Source organism: Miniopterus natalensis, chromosome 4, assembly GCF_054644295.1.
Source record: "Miniopterus natalensis isolate mMinNat1 chromosome 4, mMinNat1.hap1, whole genome shotgun sequence".
NCBI lineage: Eukaryota > Metazoa > Chordata > Mammalia > Chiroptera > Miniopteridae > Miniopterus > Miniopterus natalensis.
In genome coordinates this window covers 36,893,143-36,913,570 of record NC_142084.1, presented here as the reverse complement: position 1 = coordinate 36,913,570, position 20,428 = coordinate 36,893,143, and the positions used below count along the sequence as shown (strand labels likewise).

Below are 20,428 nucleotides of genomic sequence, written 5' to 3'. Positions count from 1 at the left end.
ACAGAGCAGAACTTGGGTAAAAGCACTTTGTACCCTTCCACCCACCTCCCTTATTAATTTTGCCCCTTTCTCCTTGTTGTTTCTTCTTGACTTGACTTCCTCCCTGCCTCCGCCATGCCTCTGCGCCCAATTCCTTCATTCAACCAAGACCTGGTAAGTATCCACTACTGGCAAACGCTGTGGACACAGCAGCAAGCAAAATATACGAAGATCTCTACCCGTTTGGAGCTTACATTCTAGCTGAAGTCTTGCTAATCCCAGCTGCCAAAATATTAACTGAGAACAAAGGTACTGACGGAGCTATCAAGGATATAAGGTAGAACTTGCTTTGTCGCCCAGGGACTCAGTGTCTCTGCGGGTATGGCCCAGGGGGTAGTTTGCTCTGTTAAACTCCCTGGTGATCTGGACCCTCCAGAAGTGTGAGAGTGATGACCAGAGGTGCAACTCCGCCAGAGACAGCAGGACACTTGTAAGAGGGTCGATCTTGTGCTGCCAGGAACTTTCCAGGTGCCTCTTGGACTTTCAGCCCATGGAGAGGGGCCCACCCAGTGCACCTTGGAAGGCGGGGCTGCACAGGGACCTCCTTTGCTCTGCCTGGTGCTGCAGAGACTAGAGCTCACTACTGGGTTAGCCCCTCAAAGGCAGAGATCCTGTTTTACTGACATGAATAATGATTGATCACTCCCCAGCACAGTGCCTGGCACAGCGTGAGCACTCAGAAACCTCTGAATGGATGAATGGCCATCAACTTCACTTGCCCCAACTTTTGACACTCCATTCAGTCCAAATGGAAAGAACTTCCTTTGTCTGTGTGCTCCCTATTGGTCACAGGTTCCCAGTGTAACTAATCTTGCAAGGCGTCAAAGTGACAATTTCCAGCTTGATTCTTACTCTAAATGTCATCTAGCCCAGGCATTTAAATTACGGCACTGCTCTTAGATAGGGTATACTTTGTTGATATTTAGCCCACCGTGCTGACTGTTTTGCACACGCATACACTGCTTCCGATGGATGTAGCTCATTAAAATCGGTGGCATCCAGCTACATCTCCCCTTTCTTCTCTTTCCTTCTAATCTACTTTCAGGTAACCAAGGGAGCCTATTAACACTTGGTGTTGTCATCAGACCTCGCACCTGACTCACTGCCTTTGAACCTGTGATCATATCATTACCCATATTTTCAGAATATCCTTCCTCCTCAATTTTGCCTCACCCATTCTGTCCAACTTTCAAGACCCACCCAGCAAGCATGATGGCCCCTGTCATCTCTGAGTGGGGGGACCAGCAGCCTGACTGACATTTTCTCCCCCACAAAGCCTATTCGCCACTATAGGCAATCTCTTCTCCCTCCCATTACCTAGTGTAATTACTTCATGTAGAAGTTATTCAACAGCTTCCTTTGCTCGGTCTGTCAATTATCTTTGTACATAGTTATAGGTGCCCACGTGTGCACTTAATTGGCTAGATGAATAGCGGGATAGCACCTGGGCAAGAGCGTGGTGTGAGGGGCACAGCAGACCCAGGTTTCAGTCCAGGTCCTCACGTTGGTGGAGATAGGACTTCTCTGGACTTCAGCTTTGCCGTCTGTAAAATAGGGTAATTGTATCTGCCCGTATTAAGCATGTCTTTTTATTCTGATGCTTTGACATCTGGAGCTGACTGACTCTGGAGAGACTGCCCTTCCCAAGGTCAGCCACGTCCTAGAACTGGCAAGGGACTGGCTGGTAAGCAGGCCTTTCATAGGCAAACCAGCCAACCTAGAGCTCACCCCCAGCCACCTCCTTTATGGTCTCCCACATTGGACCCACTAGTCTATTACCCTACATACTCTAGGCCCCAGGACCCACTAAAATGATCTAAACCAGTCAATGCTGAGCTTGCTCACCCTGCCTCACCATCCTGTTCCCACAGAAGCCACAACAAAGGCTTTTGCCCATGGTTTCCTCTGCTCCATCTGTGTGATGACTGACGCTGGTGCTTCCCCTTGTGGCCCCAGGGTGTGCCATGCTGTCCCCTGTTTCTAAGGAACTGTGATTAAAGCTTCTTCCTTTTGACAGTCATTTCCATGTCTGCATATCTTACCATACCTGATTAACACTAATCTTGTGTGCATTTTCAAACACAAGCTCATATACTTACAGTAGTGGTTCTCCACTGGAGGTGATACTGACCCCCAGGGGACATTTGGCAATGTCTGGTGACATTTTTAGTTAACAGAATGGGGAAAGAGGTGCTATTGGCATCTAGTGGGTAGAAGCCAGGGATGCTGCTAAACATCCTAAACTGCACAGGACAGTCACCCACAACAAGAATTATCTTGCCTAAAATGTCAAGTGTGGCCAGGTTCAGATACTCTGGGTTACAGTGAGGATTCAACAAGGTAAAGTGCTTACTAAAGTGATTCTCAGACTATAATGTGCATTGGAATCCCCTGGAGGGCTTATTAAAATATATATTGCTGGGCCCCCTCCCAGACTTTTAATTCAGTAAGTCTGGGGTAGGACCTGAAGATTTGTACTTCTAACAAATTCCAAGGTGATGCTGATGGTGCTGCTTCAGCACCAACTTGGAGACTCATTGGCCTAATTCATAGCAGTCATTTGATAAATTTCTCATAATTATTATTATTTTACCAGACCCATTAGGTCAGACACTCAATCTTATACTTCACATCCCGCACATCTCTGGGTTTTGCAACAGGCACTTAATAAAAGGCTGATTTCTATTTGACATTGAAGCATTACTAAGTGGTGAACTCAACTTGCTAAAATGCATTTGGGACTTGATTAGAAACTTGTCTAGTTAGGAATATGTTCCAGTCAGCTATTACTGCATAACAAATTGTGCCTAAATTTAGTGATTTAAAATAATAATCATTTTTATTATATATCATGATTTTTTGGATCAGGAATCTGGGCAACGCCCAGACAGCTGATCTTCTGTTTTATGGGGCATTGATGGAAGTTTCTCAAAGACATTTACCTGGCCAGTGGGCCCATTCATTCACAAGTCTGATAATTTCGCTGGAATGGCTTGAAGACTGGGCGCCACTGGGACTGTCAACTAGAGCGCCTCCATGTGGCCTTTCCATGTGACGGCCTCATGGTAGTCAGACTCATTACAGGGCAGCTTAGGACTCTAAGAGTGTTCCAGCTAACAGTGTGAAAACTTCATGACTTTCTATGATGCTGCCCCAGAAGTCCCATTTTGTGACTTACGCTGTACTCTACTGGTCAAAAAGCATGTACAACGCCCGCCTCTTCCCTGCAAAATGTAGGAGATATGGATCCCACATTTTAATGGGAGGAGTGCCATAGAATTTGTGGGCTGTGTTTTTAAACCACCACAGAATGTTTGATTGCAACCCTGTTTCTAGTGAATAGAGTAGAACAAATAAGTAAATGACCCTAGGACTTGATCATTTTACTCAGCTAGTCTCCATTCTGAACTTTTCACGTTAAATCTTCACCCCAAATATATCTTTGCAAGCCAGGCAGCTTCCCCACTACTGTCTTCATCTTGTGACTCTGACTTGGAATAAGTATCCATATACCTGTCAGAATTGCCTAGTGCAGTAAAACCCACAATGAAATGCCCGTCGCTGTTGCAGGTTCATTACATAGCATGAAAAATTGCATCCCTCAAGGACACAGTCCTGTACGGCAGTTCCCTTCCCCGTTGTAGTCTCCAGTGCCTGTGATTCAGGTGTGCTCCATGCCCATCCCCAGCGTGGCAAAGGGCTCTGTACAGCTGGATTCACACAAGACGCTCCGGTTCCCTGAATGGTGCCTTTCCTCACGTTTCCCAGGCTGCGTTCCCTGTGAGATCCTGGGCTCTCTGGCCTGCTCAGCATGTCAGCAGGAGCTAAATGATGACCTCGCCAGCAGCCAAGGATTATTCGGGTTGCATTACTCTCTGTGATTATCCGAAAGGGAAAACAAAATGTCATTTTAAAAGGCAGCCTGTGTTCTTCCAGCACAACAAAGGATCTTCTGGAAATCCTTTATTTTATAAATGGCATTATAATGTATGCTTTGTTTTATCATTTTTATCATTTCTTAGCAGAGGCCCAGGTGACTTGACTGGGGTAAGGGGGAAAAATTATAATGATTCATTCGTATACATTTGTCCTAGTGGGAACTTGATGCGGTAGAAATATTATTGGAATATTAAGAAAGAGGCACTCAACATTATCCTCTGTTCTATTTGAAGCCAACACAAGGTACAAACATTATGTAGGCCCAAGAGCGCCATGGTAATTCAGTGATTCGTGAGCCCCCAGAGCACCTTGGCTATTTCTAAACTGAGTTGACATAGTTTTCTCTTCGTCCTTCCTAGATGCCTCTATGTTAGTAAATTTTTTAGCTACCCCTCCTCCCCCATATCAACTCCTCTGTTAAAGTCTCTCCCTTCAGATAACAGCTCACGTGGTTCTAGAGGGGATGGGATCAGGCAAGCACATACCAGCTCTCCTGAAGACCCCTTGCTTTCCAACAAACCTCTCCCGGCAAGGTGTTCCCGGGCTGGTCCTTAGCCGCAGTCCCCTTGAATCAGAGCTGACCAGCTCCTGAGACCAGTGTAGAGGTCCCGATCTAACCAGGAAACAGAAACCACTGAAGAATTTGAAACAGAAGGGCTTTGATGTGGGGATTGATTACACCAGGAATCCAGAGATTGCAAAGACTGGTAGCTGATACTGCGGCAGAGCAGACGGGAGGGGCAGGGGCTGCAGAGATCAGGGGTTTTGTCACCAGGCGCAGGCTGGAACCACATGGACCTGCCCAGCAACAACTGGGCCAGAGAGCTTGTGCAGCTGCAGAAAGGGAGGAGAAATACCTACTCTTCCCTCCCTACCTGCAGTGCTTCCCATCCTCTGGCCTTGGAAAAACAGAGGTCACACTCCTTTGATTCAGAACAGGGTAGGGAAAGAACGAGAAAAAGACCCAAGGATAGCAGCCAGGGCGTGCACTGCAGTGACCCTGAAACTATTCTCACTCAGCTGTCTGTGGTCTCTCCAGGACCCAACACACATCCATCCTCCAGCCCAAGGTCAATGTCAGCTGCTCGAAGGTCTCAGCCACTGACATCTATTCTGACAGCACCGATGTAACCTTGTCCAATAACAGCCTTTTTCATTAACACCCCACCCTGGTCAAATTTCCAGCTGCAGTCATCCTGCCCCTGCAGTCTGCCAGCAGGGCCCCTTCTCCTTGCTGACATTTGCTGCCTTCCAGCTGAGGTGCTTCCCACAGACTCTCCAGTATCTCCACCAATTTTGCTATCAGAGCTAAAGGACACAGATACATTTCTGTATGCTGATCCTCAGCTCCAGTGGGTATGGTCTGGGTTTGGTATCAAATAATCTTTCTCTTTGGGTTCCCATCCCTTTGTCTCAGGGGCCAATTTCCAGAAGCTGCAACAGTTATGATTGTGCTGCGTGTGGCTCTAAAAACCTATGGTTTTCAAACCTATCAGAGCTAAGCCCTCTTTATTATAACAAGTATTTTGTAATGCCCCTTTAATATCCTGAATAAAATTAATACCCATAACTCATCTTCACACATTTCAAAAAGAAATCAGTGCAGTGTCTTAACACATAACAAAAGACACAACATGACTTATAACAGAATAGTGGGCATTTCAGTATGTAAATGCTCAGGCACTGTGCATGTGACACCAGAAGCCAATCAAGCTATCAGACTTCATCCACATGGAGAGGCCCCAGGAACATACTGTTATACAAACATTCACCCTTCGTATAACTTCTGACTCCCCCAAAACCTAACTACTAATAGCCTGCTGTTGACCAGAAGCTTACTGATAGCATAAGCAGTCCATCAACACATATTTTGTATGTTATATGTATTACATGCTGTGTTCTTACAATAGGGTAATACATATAACATAAAGCTAGAGAAGAGAAATGTTATTCAGAAAATCATAAGGAAGAGAAAATACATTTACAGAACTATATGTGTTCATGGGGAATAAAAATTCACATATACTTGGACCAAAGCAGTTTAAACACGTTGTTGGAGGGTCAGCTGTAGTTGCAGCCCTGTTGCTGGGTGTAGTCTCCGTCTGTTTTGGTGATTTTCTGAAACGGTGACAACTCTTGACAACGCTCTGAGCGAAACAAAGTGTAATCCGCCTCTTGATTTTACACAGTTGTGCAGAATTCAGTATACATGAAAACAATGCAAAAAGACCTCCTATAAATGCTTAAAACCGAGTGAGGTTCTAAGTTCTGATCATCTTAGGTTTTCCACATGTGGGAATATCCTATAGGACTCAAGGTCAAGTGAGACGCCCGATAATGTTTTGTTGCTGGCCTCCGCCCACTAAATGGCAGTGGTATCTCGTATCCTTGTTACAACCAAACTAAGGCCCCCAGATTTCCAAAATACCCTCAAGGGCATTGAAAACCATGCTCCAAAGCAGTGATTTCCAACCTTTCTCATCTCATGGCACATAAACTAATTACTAAAATTCTGTGGCACTTGAAAACATGTATTTTTTGCCATCTGACAAAAAAAATAGGTATAATTTTGATTCATTTACACCAGACGGCTATTGTGTTGGTTGTTGTCATTTTTTTTACTTGGCAGTCTAAGGGGAAGGGGTCAATGCGCCGACGAATAGTCACATATTGCATGTTTTAAAATTCTGCCGCACACTGGTTGAAAATCACTGCTCTAAAGTGCTCATCAGAAAACACTTTTCGAGTCTGTGTGCTAGCACAGCTCTAAGAGCTTTCTGTGGATGACGTTATTGGCACAATTACTGTTTCCTTATCGCACGAGACACTGAGGCACAAGGAGACTAAGTTACTCCCCGAGGTCGCAGGTCACAGAGCGAGGATGCTTGTGGGCAGCAGTCAAACGTGGCAGCCCGGAGCCGTGCCAACCTTCCCCGCACCTTTCTTCATCTGCTTGCCCATTCGTGAGACTTTTCTTCCCCAGCCTGTTGCCTAAGGACTGCCTGGGCTCTGATAACATGCGAGAGACTTCCCGATGACAGCGCCTCCGCTTACCCTGTCCCGTCTCCCCCTAAGTGTGCACGGGGGCCCATTTCTCACGGCCCCGGACTGCTGGCAGAGCTCACCCCCGGCGCCTCCGGGTCTTGCTCTTTGTCTGTGGGTCCCTGACCTATTTCACTCATTCTTGTGATATGTTAACTAAACAAAGTGAAAGGGGCATATTTGAGCGCCTTCCCCCTGCTTTCCCATTACCCCTGGGCCTCTCCAATCTCTTCACCGCTCCTGGCCTCGCTGAGCTCTTCCATTTGCTCTGCCCTTGGGGTGTGGGGAGGAGGCCTGCCCTTGCCCTGGGAGTTGCCTCAAACGAAGGCCCCGCTTCGCCAAGTGGGTGTTTCAGAGGCTATTAGCCGCCTCTCGGCCACCGGCCCAGCACCGGCTCGGCCAGTCTCAGAGCCACCTTGACGCAGGGTGCCGCCCACGGCCGGGTCCCCCTTCAGCTGCCACCTGGCACATCCTCACTGACTCCCCCGGGCAGGCTGCTTGTAGGCTCTGCAACACTACTGCTCCTAAATCAAGTTGTGGGAGACAAGGTCTTGTTTCCCTCTGGGGACCTTGATGTCAAGTAGGTAAACAAAACACACGAGGGCTTCGAAAATCTACCAGTTCCTCCGGCAAGGACCCTGCTAGGACCTCCTGGTGGGTCCCCTGCGTCTGCTGCAGGGGATCTTCTGCAGAGACACAGGTGCATTCGAACAGGATTGTGTGCACGGTCTGCATTTGCAGGTGCCTATCACAGTCACGCTAGGGGAGTTTTCAAATCAGCACTTTGGCATTATTTTCTACGGGTATTTCTCCCCACCCCTCCTTTTTTCTCTGCTCCTATGCAAGCAGCCAATATCATTGAACCCAATACCCTGTAACAGAAACAAGGAAAAGGGGCGAGAGAGAGAGAGAGAGAGAAATAAGAAAATACAAGAACAAAGCACAGGAGGACTGTGGGGAAGAGTTTTAGAGATGATGGTTTTAATCCAATGGGTCAAAGATAGGAGGTCTTCAACACCGAGCCTTCTAAGAAGTGTGGAATCCCAAGCAAGTCACAGTGAGAAGACCTGTCGTTTTCTGTCATCAACAAATACAGGGAGGGGCAAAACTAGGATAGTAGCTGTGAGTACTCAAACCACAGTTTATTCCTATATTATTATCCATTAACGATTGTATTATTTTCCGTATGAACAATTGTAAACCCTCTTTTGCCCCGCCTGTGGAGATTCCATGAAAAGGAGACCCTGTTTGTGCTCTTTCCTTTCTTCCATCGATCTATACTTCCCTCCACTTTGCCCTGAATAAAACAAAGAATCTGATACTGGAAACTATTTCTCTCACAGGTCTAGCAGAGACATTGGTCAAGCTATACGGAAATATTTTATGCTCTTCTCGCAAGAGAAAAAGCAAGAAGAGGAAAAAAAAAAAATGTGTTTGCCCAGCCAGTGTGGCTCACTGATTGAGCTTTGACCTATGAAGCAGGAGGTCATGGTTCGATTCCCGGTCGGGGCACATGCCCGGGTTGCGGGCTCCATCCCCAGTCGGGGGCGTGCAGGAGGCAGCCGATCAATGACTCTCTCATCATTGATGTTTCTCTCTCTCTCCCCCTCTGCCTTCCTCTCTCTCAAATCAATAAAAACATATTTTAAAATAAACAAATAAATGAATAAATAAATAAAATGTGTTTTATTAGTTACATCAGTAAATAAAATATATTAATTAATCTTTCAGAGTTTTCAGGATCAACCTCTCCGTGGTCACAGTGCTACCTAATAAGAAAATACGGTATTTCTGAGTCATGGCTCTTGCGTTTCTGTTTGCCTTTTTCTGCCTGTGAGACTCTTCTTGACAATAAAACCTCATCTTATATGCCACTGGTGTTTCTTGCCCTTACATCCTTCTGTGCTCTGGGGACTCGTTTTCTGACTACTCACTGGCTATCTTCACCACGGTGTCCTAACACCTCTAACTGGAGATGTACAAACCTGAAACTCCCTCACCCCGGCGCCACCCCCACCTCCCATCCTGTCCACACTCCCAGCCCCCAGTCCAAATCCTGGCTGGAAGTAACCCCATAGTACATTTTTCTTATATCCTGTTTTGTGACAGGGTATTTATGTACTTGATATACCTCTACTTAGACTGTAAGTTCCTTAACAGTAGGACCTGTGCCCCATTCATCTCTATATTTATCACGTCATTTAGCAAGTACCTCGCACACTGGAGGACTCACTAAATACTTGGCTCACAAATGGAGAGGGCACCAGCCTTTAGTGTTGGTAGCAGTGAAATCAAAGGGACCCAGACAGCGGGGAAGAGCTGCACCACTATTACGGCAAAGTCTAGGGCAGGGGGCGGGGGCAACGCTGTCCTCTCCAAATGCCTTATTGAGTGCTAGTCATTCCAACTGTTCATAGAGGGTGGTGACTGGGGGGCTAATGCTCATCTCTTTCGGAAAGCTGTTGGAGTGTCAAGGGGGTGGCATTTTCTTTTCGTTAACCCTAGAGGTACAAAGTCAGGAACCAGACCGGGGACATGGCCTACTTACTTTCTGCCTAATGTCATGGGTAATGAACCCCAAGTCCCTGTTCTTCTGGACTGTCACACGTATAATGTCTACAAACTTCAGATGAAAGATGATAGGTTGCCACCATCATGGTCATACTTTTCCATTTTTTTAAATTTATCTTTATTGTTGAAAGTATTACAGATGTCCCCCTTTTTCCCCCCATTGATCCCCTCCACCCTGCCCATTACCTTAGAGCTTCCTGAGGACAAGGATCTATCTACTTTATTACTTAATTTATTCTCCTTTAAAACTTTCGCCCGGCCGGTATGGTTCAGCAGTTGAGCATCCACCTATGATCCAGGAGATCTGGGTTCGATTCCCCGTCAGGGCACATGCCTCAGTTGTGGGCTCGATTCCCAGTCCGGGTTGTACAAGAGGCAGCTGATCAATGACTCTCTCATCATTGATGTTTCTATCTCTCTCTCCCTCTCCCTTTTTCTCTCTGAAATCAATAAAGATATATTTAAGAAAAACAAAACTATAATACCTAGCACACTGGTGTTCAATAAATATGTATGGAATATCAAGTGTTTCTTAGAGCTTAATAGAGATGCAATTTAAACTCCTCATGTAAGGACATAATTATTAAGAAAAGCTCTTCATCAGCTGTTTTTTAATGTTCACAGAAAATGATCCTAGAATCAATATGCCTGAACTAAAAAGAATTTTTTAAATATTAAATCAGAGCATCCTCCTGACCCCATTCAGAGTGTGTTCTCCAGACCATCCATATCAGAATTGCCTGGGAGGTTTTATACACACACACACACACACACACACACACACGTGTGTGTGTGTGTGTATATATATATATGAAATATACATATATTTTTAATTTATGAGCCTCTACACCAGAATGTTATTCTTTGGGTTGAACCTGGGAACTTACATTTTAAACATGCATTGTAAGAGTTGCTATGGTAAACTAAAATTTCAAGACATTGTCCCAGAGTGACAAGTGAGAAAACTGTCACAGGGAAAGTTGTCACAACTCTAACTTAATTATCCAAAAGATCCAAGAAATTCTATCTGAGGGTTCTTTAAGCACATGATGGCTCTCTTTTTGTCTTAGATGGCTTAGAGCCAGGAAATTGGGCAACATGACCTATCACAATTCTTTCTAGATATGTAACACTATGAAAAACACATTCTCTATCATCCCCTCAAGTTCAACATGCACAGGAATAAAATTCTGGACCTGTCATTTCTCTCCTGGGGATGAAAATGGCTTGACTGGTTGGTTGTCCTTTTCAACTGCTTTTTCTTCTGTTAATTAAATCCAATATTCTTGAATGCCTACTTAGTGCAAGGCCTAAGATACTTTAAAAAAAACTTGGAGTGTGAATTGACCATCTGTGAGGAACTCACCCCCCAGGACGTGTGAGACATGTGACAGGAGATCAGTCAGCATACAAAAGCTAGGGTGCAACTCAAAACACCAGAAGAAAAGTCAGTAGCCAGTGTTGGTTGAATACATGAAATTAATTATACAAATAACACCTCAGCGTGTTCTGGGGACAGTGATCCTTTCAAGCTGGGAGTGCCTTTGGGCCCCATCTCTAAGAGTGGGGGAGGGGGGTGGGGGTGGGGGATTTGAAAGGCAGGAAGGATGAGGGAAGCCAGGTCTTGGAGTGGCATTAGCAGATTTTAGATGACGAATAAAATCATTTGATAAGGGTAGAAGTTTAGTTAAGGTGGGAAATAGATGAGCAAATTGGAACCCTGTTTTATGGGGGTTCTAATATCATACCAAGAGAATTTTCAACATTTTCCTGTAGGGAAATTGGAGGATTAGGGATTAATACAATTTAGAGAAAGTAGTGTTTTAATATGATAAATCGGATGGCAATTTTGAGATGTTTAAAGAGAAAAGATGTAAAGTAGACAGACTGGTTAGAAGGCTATTGCAATGGACCAGACACAAGGTAAGAAGACTTAAACCAAGATTAGAGTACAGTAAGAATGGAAAGAAAGAAATGATGCAGAGAGATTATGAAGTAAAGAAAGGGCGACAGAACTCAGTGGCCAATGGGGGAGAAAGGAATCGTAATGGCATCCTTTCATCTTGTATTGATCTCTGGTCAGCTGTATCCAAACTTTTGTAGACAAAGGTGTTTCCTCTGTATCTGAGCCTTGCCGATGCATTTCCCGTTGACTTACATCAGCTTTGTAATAGCTGTGCCAGTGATATTTCCAGGCACTTCTCTAATGCACTCTAATGTGAGTTACCAAAATAGTGTCCATGTGAGGAAGTAGCCTATAAAAAACCATAGATAGATGATAGTGATAGATGATGATAGATAGATAGATAGATAGATAGATAGATAGATAGATAGATGATAGATGATAGATAGATGATTGATAGATAGATAGATAGATGATAGATGATAGATAGATAGATAGATGATAGATAGATAGATAGATAGATAGATGATAGATAGATAGATGATAGATAGATAGATAGATAGATAGATAATAGATAGATGATAGATAGATAGATAGATAGATGATAGATAGATAGATGATAGATAGATAGATAGATAGATAGATAGATAGATAGATAGATAGATAGATAGATAGAAGAATCATGATTAGGAGGAAATAGTCAGCACATATTTCAAAAAACTGAACCTGAACTCTAGTTTCCATATGAATTTGGTTCCTATGAGAGGAAAATGCAAGTTATTCCTGGGTCTTAGTTATTAACTCAGAAAGAGAAGAGAAAGCAGACCCTGAAGCTCTAGAGGGAGAGTTGTGCTCCAACTCAGACCCCATCTAAAGGGTTCTTCTGCTTCTACAATGACCAAGTTTGAAAATAAGGAACTTGAAATAATGAGATCAAATGAGAGAGAGGTTGGTGGCCTTGGCCTTCTGTTCCAGAGAGAAAGGCCCACTTCTTAATTAAGGACAGCCTGATAATATGGATTATGTCCTATGCAGAGAAAAGCAGGAAATGCCTTACCCTAACCCTCCATCGAAAACTAGATGGAGATGGGATGGAGGTATCTCCTAGACATTTAGAAACAGAAGTTGGCCTCAAGAACCACAGAGTTCTGCAGAAAGTGCTCCATGCAAATGTACTTCTGGAAAAAAGGACAAGATGAAACCTCAGCTCAGCTATGAGTAAAAGCTGGGCAGAGCTTGTTAATAAACTTTGTATCACAGCCAAAAAATGGGGGTCAATTGCACTCGTGGGTCTGGGCCTTTTAGAGTTGCGTGGGCAGAAGGAAAGAATTTGGGGAGCTGCAGTGCTTGGCGGAGGGTAAATACAGGGCCTCTTAGACCCACGTGGGTGGGTGAGGCAGGTAAGAGCCAGAGCAGCGGGACCACCTGAGGAGGAGCAGCAGTCAGCAGTAGGAGGAGAGGCTGGACTGTCCAAGGACACCACTTCTGCTTGGAATGTGAGTTTCCACCAGCTTGTCACCAATTCTGCCTGGCAATGTTCCCTGCCCAAGGAGCAGAGGCTGATACGGGGCGTCATATCACCAGAGCCAGAAGTACAGAACCACTGTGATGCATGGATTCTTCTGGAAACTCTAGGGACCTGCCAGGGCAAAAGGACTGTCATGTGGAAACAGGAGAATATTAACTGTAATGATGCTGCGTCTGGGAGGCACTTACTGAGCGATTATAATGTGCAGATACTAGACTAAGCTCTTTACACAGTCTGTTGCTTTAAAACCTCACAATGAACTTATGAGGCACTATTATTGGCCCCAAATGAGGAGACTGAGGCTCAGAGGTTAAAAAAACATGTCTTTATTTGCAGCCTGGATTTGTCACTGCTGCCAGAGACTTCAGATGACTCCTCCCACTTTTTTTCTTGGTTAGGGGAGGCTCAGAGAGACAGACTAACTGACGCTCCCCTAGGCTACAGGCCTCTCCCACTCACAGGCAGAGGTCTTGAACAAAGCCTGTGCACAGCCACGTGAAAATCTTTACTTATCTACCAGACGACACCCTGATGCGGGCAGAGAGAGAAAATAAATTTGCTAAGCTGCAGATGCAGCCACCGTCCCCATCACAGGCAAGAGCATCTCTGCAATGATGAAAAGCTCTATCATTTTAACCTTGTTATTGGACTAAGCACGATTTACGCAAGTGATGAAAAAAAAAAAGATTTGAGATGTAAGACAGAAAGATAAACTCTTGTCCCTTAGTGGCTATTAGAGACATTGCCAAAATACCATGAATGCGTGAAAGATGACATGATTATGTTTGCATTTCCACTGGGCATTTCCTACACTGCAAGCCTTGCAGGGGCAGAAGTCCTCAGTACAGCTGGTGGAGCTGGAGGGGCATGGAGGGACAGCCAGCAGCAACGTGCCCAGGCCTCCTCTGAGGTGGCCCCACGGCCTGAGCCCCAGTCTGGGATGGAAGTAGGACAGGTGGCTTTAGGTACGGAGAGCCCACCCAGTTACCTAAGGTGCAATACCGGCCAGCATCTTCTTTATTCCCTGCCCCAACCACCTGTTCTTAGGGCTGCTTCGGTGCCAATACCCCGTCCCGTGTTTTATTAGGATTTGGCGTCAGGTTCGCCTCCCCTACAAAATCTGGAACATGAGAAGGCAGCCAGGACAGCCAGGAGGCACAAGGAGAACCAGCTGGTATTCATCCAGCTGCCCCACAAAGTCCCATCCCCAGATGCTTTCAAGAAGTTAGAGCCACCAACCTGGCCCCAACGAGCCACAGGAGTTTTAGAAAAGAGGAAGGGAAGAGACACCAGAATGTGGTTTAACTGAAATCATTCTAGCAGCCCGGCAATTTGGACTGGCTCTCCTGGAAGGGACACCATCATTAACATCTGAAGGCAGGCTGCTGAGTTAGGCTGGGATGCAAATTAGGCTCTGCATCCAAAGCTCCCCTGACCTAGCAGCCAGCCTCGTGAGCAGGAGGTAAATTAGGGCTTTGACCTCTGGAGAGACTTGCTAGGGGGTTGCTTGTAGTAAGACAGGACAACTATTGGGGAATTGGGTTCCAAGATTTGCTCATTTCTTCTTGTGGAACTCAGTGCAAGGTTCTGCATCCCAGTGCAAGGTTCCTGTACCATGGAAGCCAGAGAACTGGGTTAGGTTCTACTTTCCACAATGGACCCATATCTCTCCAATACAGATGTTAAGAGAATTAGTCATATAACATCTGCAAATCACGTAAGGTGTCCTAAAGAGAGAGGCTCCAGCCCTAGCTAGTTTGGCCAAGTGGTTAGTGTCGCCCTCCAGGACTGAAGGGTCCCAGGTTCGATTCCAGCCAAGGGCATGTACCTCAGTTGCAGGCTCGTCCCCAGCCCTGGTCTGGGTATTTGCAGCAGGCAATCAATGTGTCTCTCTCACATTGATATTTCTCTCTCTCTTTCTTTCTTTCTCTCTTTCTATCCCCCCCCCTTCCATTCTCTCTGAAAAGCAATGGAAAAAATATCCTTGGGTGAGGGTTAAAACATAATAATAATTTAAAAAATAAAGAGAGAGTTTCCATAAATAGTTAATGCAAAAATAGTCTTGTACTTGTGAAGTTGGAGGTGTGGATTTCTTGCAGGAACAGACCTGAGGGCCATATGCCAGCAATACTGGATTGAGTTATGGTGACTTCTGTGTCTACCAAGAGAGTACTTGAGTTGCCGTGTTCCATATTTAAATTTAGGATGCAAATGGAAAAACAGTTTTTACAACTCTAAATACACTTTCTACTACAGAGAATAGTGACTGAAGCAAAAAGCAAAAAATAGCTGCTTGCACCACGGTTTGAGAAAATCTAAATCTAAAAAACGATCGTTTTTTATTTGCATGCTACCAAATAAGGACACTGGGGAAGCAGTGAGTCACCAGTGTTCTAGCACTTACCAGATTCCAGCATGATGTGACGGTATTCTTTAAGAGGATATTCTAAAATTTACATGAAGCTTTCCCCCAAACATGTAACCTCTAAGTTCCTGTCTGGAAAATGGGCCGAGACACAACTGTACAGAACAGTGAGGAGGCTGCTCTAACGAATGATTTCAACACTCTCAAACCCTCAAGAATATGGGAATCATACCTCACATCTGAAGAGCACGTTAGGCTTTTAAAAGTACTTTCACTTACATCATCTCATTTGATCACATTTGATTCTCACAAAATCCTCGAGGCAAGGCGTTTGTAAGTGTGTGGTTGTCATATTAAAATGTCATTGAACTGTGGGTCTTTTTGTAGAGACAGGATGAATCACGATGGGGGGAAAAAAGGAACAACGAATGAAAACGAGGAGATTGAGAGATCTAAGCTCCCTGTTGACATATCACAGGGCCCCTGCATAAACTGAAGCCCCTCAAGTACCGAAACCAGCAGAAAGGTTTAGGAACTGCTTGCAACCCACGTGTGTTTTCTTCTCTAAGCTTTTAGAAGACAGTTTAAAGAGAGCTGGGGAATGTTCTGGCCTTTTGTTTTGAAACTTCCTCTGCTTGTTGTCTACTTGTCTGCTGACTGTGCGATCAGGCTATTTGCTTTAAACAGACTGAACAACCTCTAAGGCTAAGCAGATGTCTATGACGGGTCGACTTACTTTGAATGTGAAAAAATGTTTACTGAGCTCATCTGCCATGTGAAGATTCTCCGCCTCGGTGTGACACAGTCTAGAGTTTAAAGGCGAGCGCCATCTCTTGCGGCATGTTTGGAAGGTGGCAGAAGAAAAAGTCTCCGTTCTATAGCATGATCAGCTATCTGCATCTCCCCGAGGATTTTTCATGAACCTTAGGAGGAAATCTGTATTATTCCATTTGCAAGGGCAAACCACCTTTGCCAAGAAACCACGGAGCACAATTTCCAAAGACGGAAGACATTTCTCCTCGTGTTCCCAGGTTAGCACTGGGCCAGCAGGGAGCTCAAAACCTGCATCTTACAAGAAGCATTTTCTGTGAGTCTGGGTAACTGCAGTAGGTTTTACATATTAACTTATAGCAAAATAACAAAATAAACGAATGAAGGTGACATCACATCGCCCCCCTGCTTCACTGTACAGAGGGGAAGGGGGGAGAAGGGGAGTGAAAATTTCCACCAAGCAAAGACACCTACACTCTGCCTCCCTCTCCCACCCTGAGTTGTCACCCATCTTTGCACAACACAGTTCACCATGTATTTCTCCTGCCAGAATGGTGGCCACAAGGCCTTGCGTGCGTGTGTGTGTGTGTGTGTGTGTGTGTGTGTGTGTGTGTGTTGGGGGCGCGCTGTCCATCAGGACATCAAACAACAGGTCATAATAGAAACCAGGGCTCAGGAAACGGTTCTGGTACTGCCTCCATCTCTAATTATCTGTGTGACTTTCGACAAGGTATTCTACCTCTTTCATCTGTAAAACAAGGGGGTTGGGCTAAGTGTTCTCCAAGGTTTCCAACAGCTCTTAAAAATTAGGATCCTTTTGGTAAGCACCGTGTAGGGAGGTTGTGAAGTAAAGCATAATTATCCCTGTGAGCTGTAAAAGAACAGACCTTGGAGGTGGTGTGAAAATAATCCACAAGGAATCCTTGTGATGGGATGGGAACTATATAGAGGCATTGAACTGTGTGTAGTGCTTAACATGAGGGGAATGAGATATATGAGCCAATATAAAACAGGGCTCGTGTGAGAAAGCCCACATCTTGACACAGAAAAGCCGGGCTTTTGAACCTAAGCTGTGCCCTATTCCCTCCTACAATCTCTCCCCATGATAATGTAGCACCTTGTGCACACAATTAAATGTCAGCTACAAAAAACATTTCCCTTGGCTTTGTTGTTCCAGAACGGGATTCTTTTGTCTTCAATATAATGGATATGCAGAAACAATGATAGAACAGAGATTTTTTTCTAAAGCGATGACAAACACACTGCTGCTTCCTCCCTCCCTCCTTCCTCCTTCTCCCCACCCCCCAAAATAAATCATTGTTCCAAAAAAAAAAAAATCCCATTGTCTATTGTCCGCGGAGATCAAGATCTGCCTAGGAACAGCTCCCGGGGCTCGCAGCGGCCCCGAGCGGCCGGTAGGTGGCGCACGAAGGCAGCGCAGGCGGGCGCGCGGGCCGAGCCGGGAGCGGGGGTCTCCCCGCCGCCACCCCGCCCGCCGCCGTCTTCCACCCCCGCCCCGCGTGCTAATTGCTGGATACTCCACTGGGACTTAGGTTAGGGGGAAAGGAAGCGGGAATGGGAGGCAGGGAAGGGAGGTGGGGAATCTGGTTCCAAATACACAAAGCCTGGGGGGGGGGGGGGGCTCGGCGGCCCAGGAGCCCGCGGCCCCCTTCGCCCCCGCCCATCCGCGGGCCAAGGCTCGGACCAGAGCAGCAAACAGACCGCTGGTTGGAAAGTGGTGATCGGGGTCCGAGCCCTGCGCGCCCCAGTGCAGGGCGAGCACCGAAGCCTGGACACCTCCCTCCCCAGGTCACCCATTTGGGGCATCAGAGCCCGGGCCCACCCCAAACGCTATCCAGCCCCTTGGGGCTGCCTTCGAGAAGGGACAGGACCTGCCTGCAGGCCAGGTCCCCACGCAGCAGGGCCCCCTATGGGTGCTTGGGCCCCGGTGGCGCCTTCAGCAAGCCTCCTTCCAGGGGGAGCGGCAGCCAACCTGCCTCTCATGTGTGGGGCCCTGCACCCAACCTCTGTGGGGTAGAACACGGTGTTAAGATTCCTGAGGGCCTTAAAGTCAGAGCAGAGGCCTGGGTTGAAACCCTGAGCATTAACACCTGGGTTTTTGTGACCTGGGATGTTCCTAAACTCCCCAACCCTCCATCTCCCCAGCTATAAAACGCAGCCTTAATACTTACCTCATAGGAATGTTGTGGGGATTTTTTTTAAAGTGGTGCTTAACTTAGCAGGAGGCCATGGTTGCAGAAACTATTATTATTAACAACCTGCCTCTCCTTGGAGGGGGAGGGAGATGCACAGTTTGCTGCCTTGAGACGGATCTCAAACCACTGTGGCCTAGACTGAAGAGGCAGAGTCCAAGAGGAATATCCTCAGACTGGTCACTCCTAAGGGAAGATCCTTCCTGTCTCTGGGCTGCCCTCAGCCCCCATCCCTCCTCCTGCCCCTGACGCTGGGCTGTGGCTGTGTTAGACCTTCCTCTCCTTCTCCCTGGATAGAGCTTCTCACTGGGTTTATAGCCCCTACTCATTTGGAGAATTCCCAGAGAGTGTATAGCATGGGCTTCGAAGTCAGACATACCCAGGTTGGAATCCTAGCTGCCCCATTTGCTAGCTGGGAAATTGGACAAGCCATTTAGCCTCCCTGAGCTTCAGTTTGCTCTTCTATGAAAATAGTGGTCATGATACTTAGCTCACAGGGTTCCTGTGAAGACTAATGGAGATAATGTATATAAACTGCCTGGCACATACTTTTTCTCTTCAGTCAATTTTCAATTTTACAGTTGAAATTAGGTTAGATTGTCTTGCAGAGGATAATGGAAGTTCATGGGAATTTCCACAAACATCCACCACGGGTGAACCTAGCAGTTGCTAATAGCTACGTTTTCTACTCCCATGTGAGTCAGCAAGGTTTATTCCCCCCCACCCCACCCCCAGGAAAGAGCAGAAATCTAGTGTGGGTACATTCTCCCCAGAGCCTCACAGGTATACCTCAGACACTTAAATAGACTTATTAACTCTTTGGGAACACCAGATGCCCATTTCAGGGCAATACTCCAGCTGGAAGGTTCTCTGGAGTGAGTCTTGCTTTAAATTATATTCTAAGCCATGGCGTGTGCCTGGCTGAAGGGTGATTCGGTGACTCCTCAGCACTTACCCCATGTGTGCTGCTACCCAAGCAGAGGTGTGGTAGCTGGGCTGTGGCACTCAGCCACCACCTGCCTGATGTAGGCAGGTCAGGAGCTGTTGACCTTTCTCTAAAAGGACACTTGGGCATTTCCGTGAACATCAGATTTGTATAACTCTTGGGAGGAGCTTAGTCATTGGGCAAACCAATTCCCATGGGCAGTGGAAGCCCACCTCTAAGACGGCCCCAACAGCCCTTGCCTCCTGATATTTATGTCCTAGGTAGTCCCCCTCTGTGTTAAGGAGAGCTGATTTGTGTAACCAAGTGAGTATTGTGAGTGACAGTGTGTGACTTCCAAGGCTAGCACATGAAAGACACTATGACTTCTACTTCCCCCTTTCTTCTCTCACTCACTATAGGGAAATCTGGCCACCATGTCATGAGAACACTTGTGCAGCTATGTGGAATGATCCACTTATCAAGGAACTAAGACGGTCTGCCACCAACCAGCCCCAGCTTGCCAACTGTCAGTGAGCCATCTGGACGAAGCGGAGCCTCTAACCCCAGTCAGACCTTCAGATGACAGCGGTGCTGGCCGACATCTTGCTTCATGAGAGACCTTCAACCCAAACCACAGTTAAGCCATCCCTGAATTCCCTACTCGCAGAAAAACTGAGATAAAAAAACACACACACAAAAAACCCCACTTAGGCCTGTTTGATTATAGAGATGCCGTACAGATGACTAATTCAGCAGCACTGGAAAGAGCCAGGGCTCCCATTGCCTAAAGAGGAGCTGGTAGGGACATCCCGCCCCCTCCACTGGTCAGCTCTGCTGGTTCCATAGAATGTCCAGGCTCTAAAAACCTCTGCTGACCTCGCCTGAATGTCCCACCTCCAAAGGATCTGGGGGAAAACCTCAAGCTAGAGTCTTTCAGCAGCACCGAGTTCACAGTAGCCCTAACCTTTGTTTATTGAGAAGGGTTGAGAGTAAGTCGTTCCCTCCCTTCCCTGCACCTCCTGCCTGGCACTTGGCCCAGGCATAAAATTGCCAGCACTGTCACTGCTTTTCTGTCTTATTATGAGTGTGTCTGTTCAGTTGTGCTGGTTTCAGCATGTCACGGGGAAGTGTG

At 46.3% G+C, this 20,428-nt stretch overlaps 1 long non-coding RNA gene across 1 annotated transcript in view; it reads left to right on the top strand.

Moving 5' to 3' along the window:
• The window catches only part of LOC107532533 (uncharacterized), a 90,803-nt gene extending 71,012 nt beyond the window's left edge, over positions 1–19,791 (top strand). The window contains exon 3 of the long non-coding RNA XR_001602749.2: positions 19,716–19,791. This is a non-coding gene — a long non-coding RNA (uncharacterized LOC107532533). The remainder of the gene's footprint in view (positions 1–19,715) is intronic.
• The last annotated feature ends 637 nt before the right edge of the window (positions 19,792–20,428 follow it).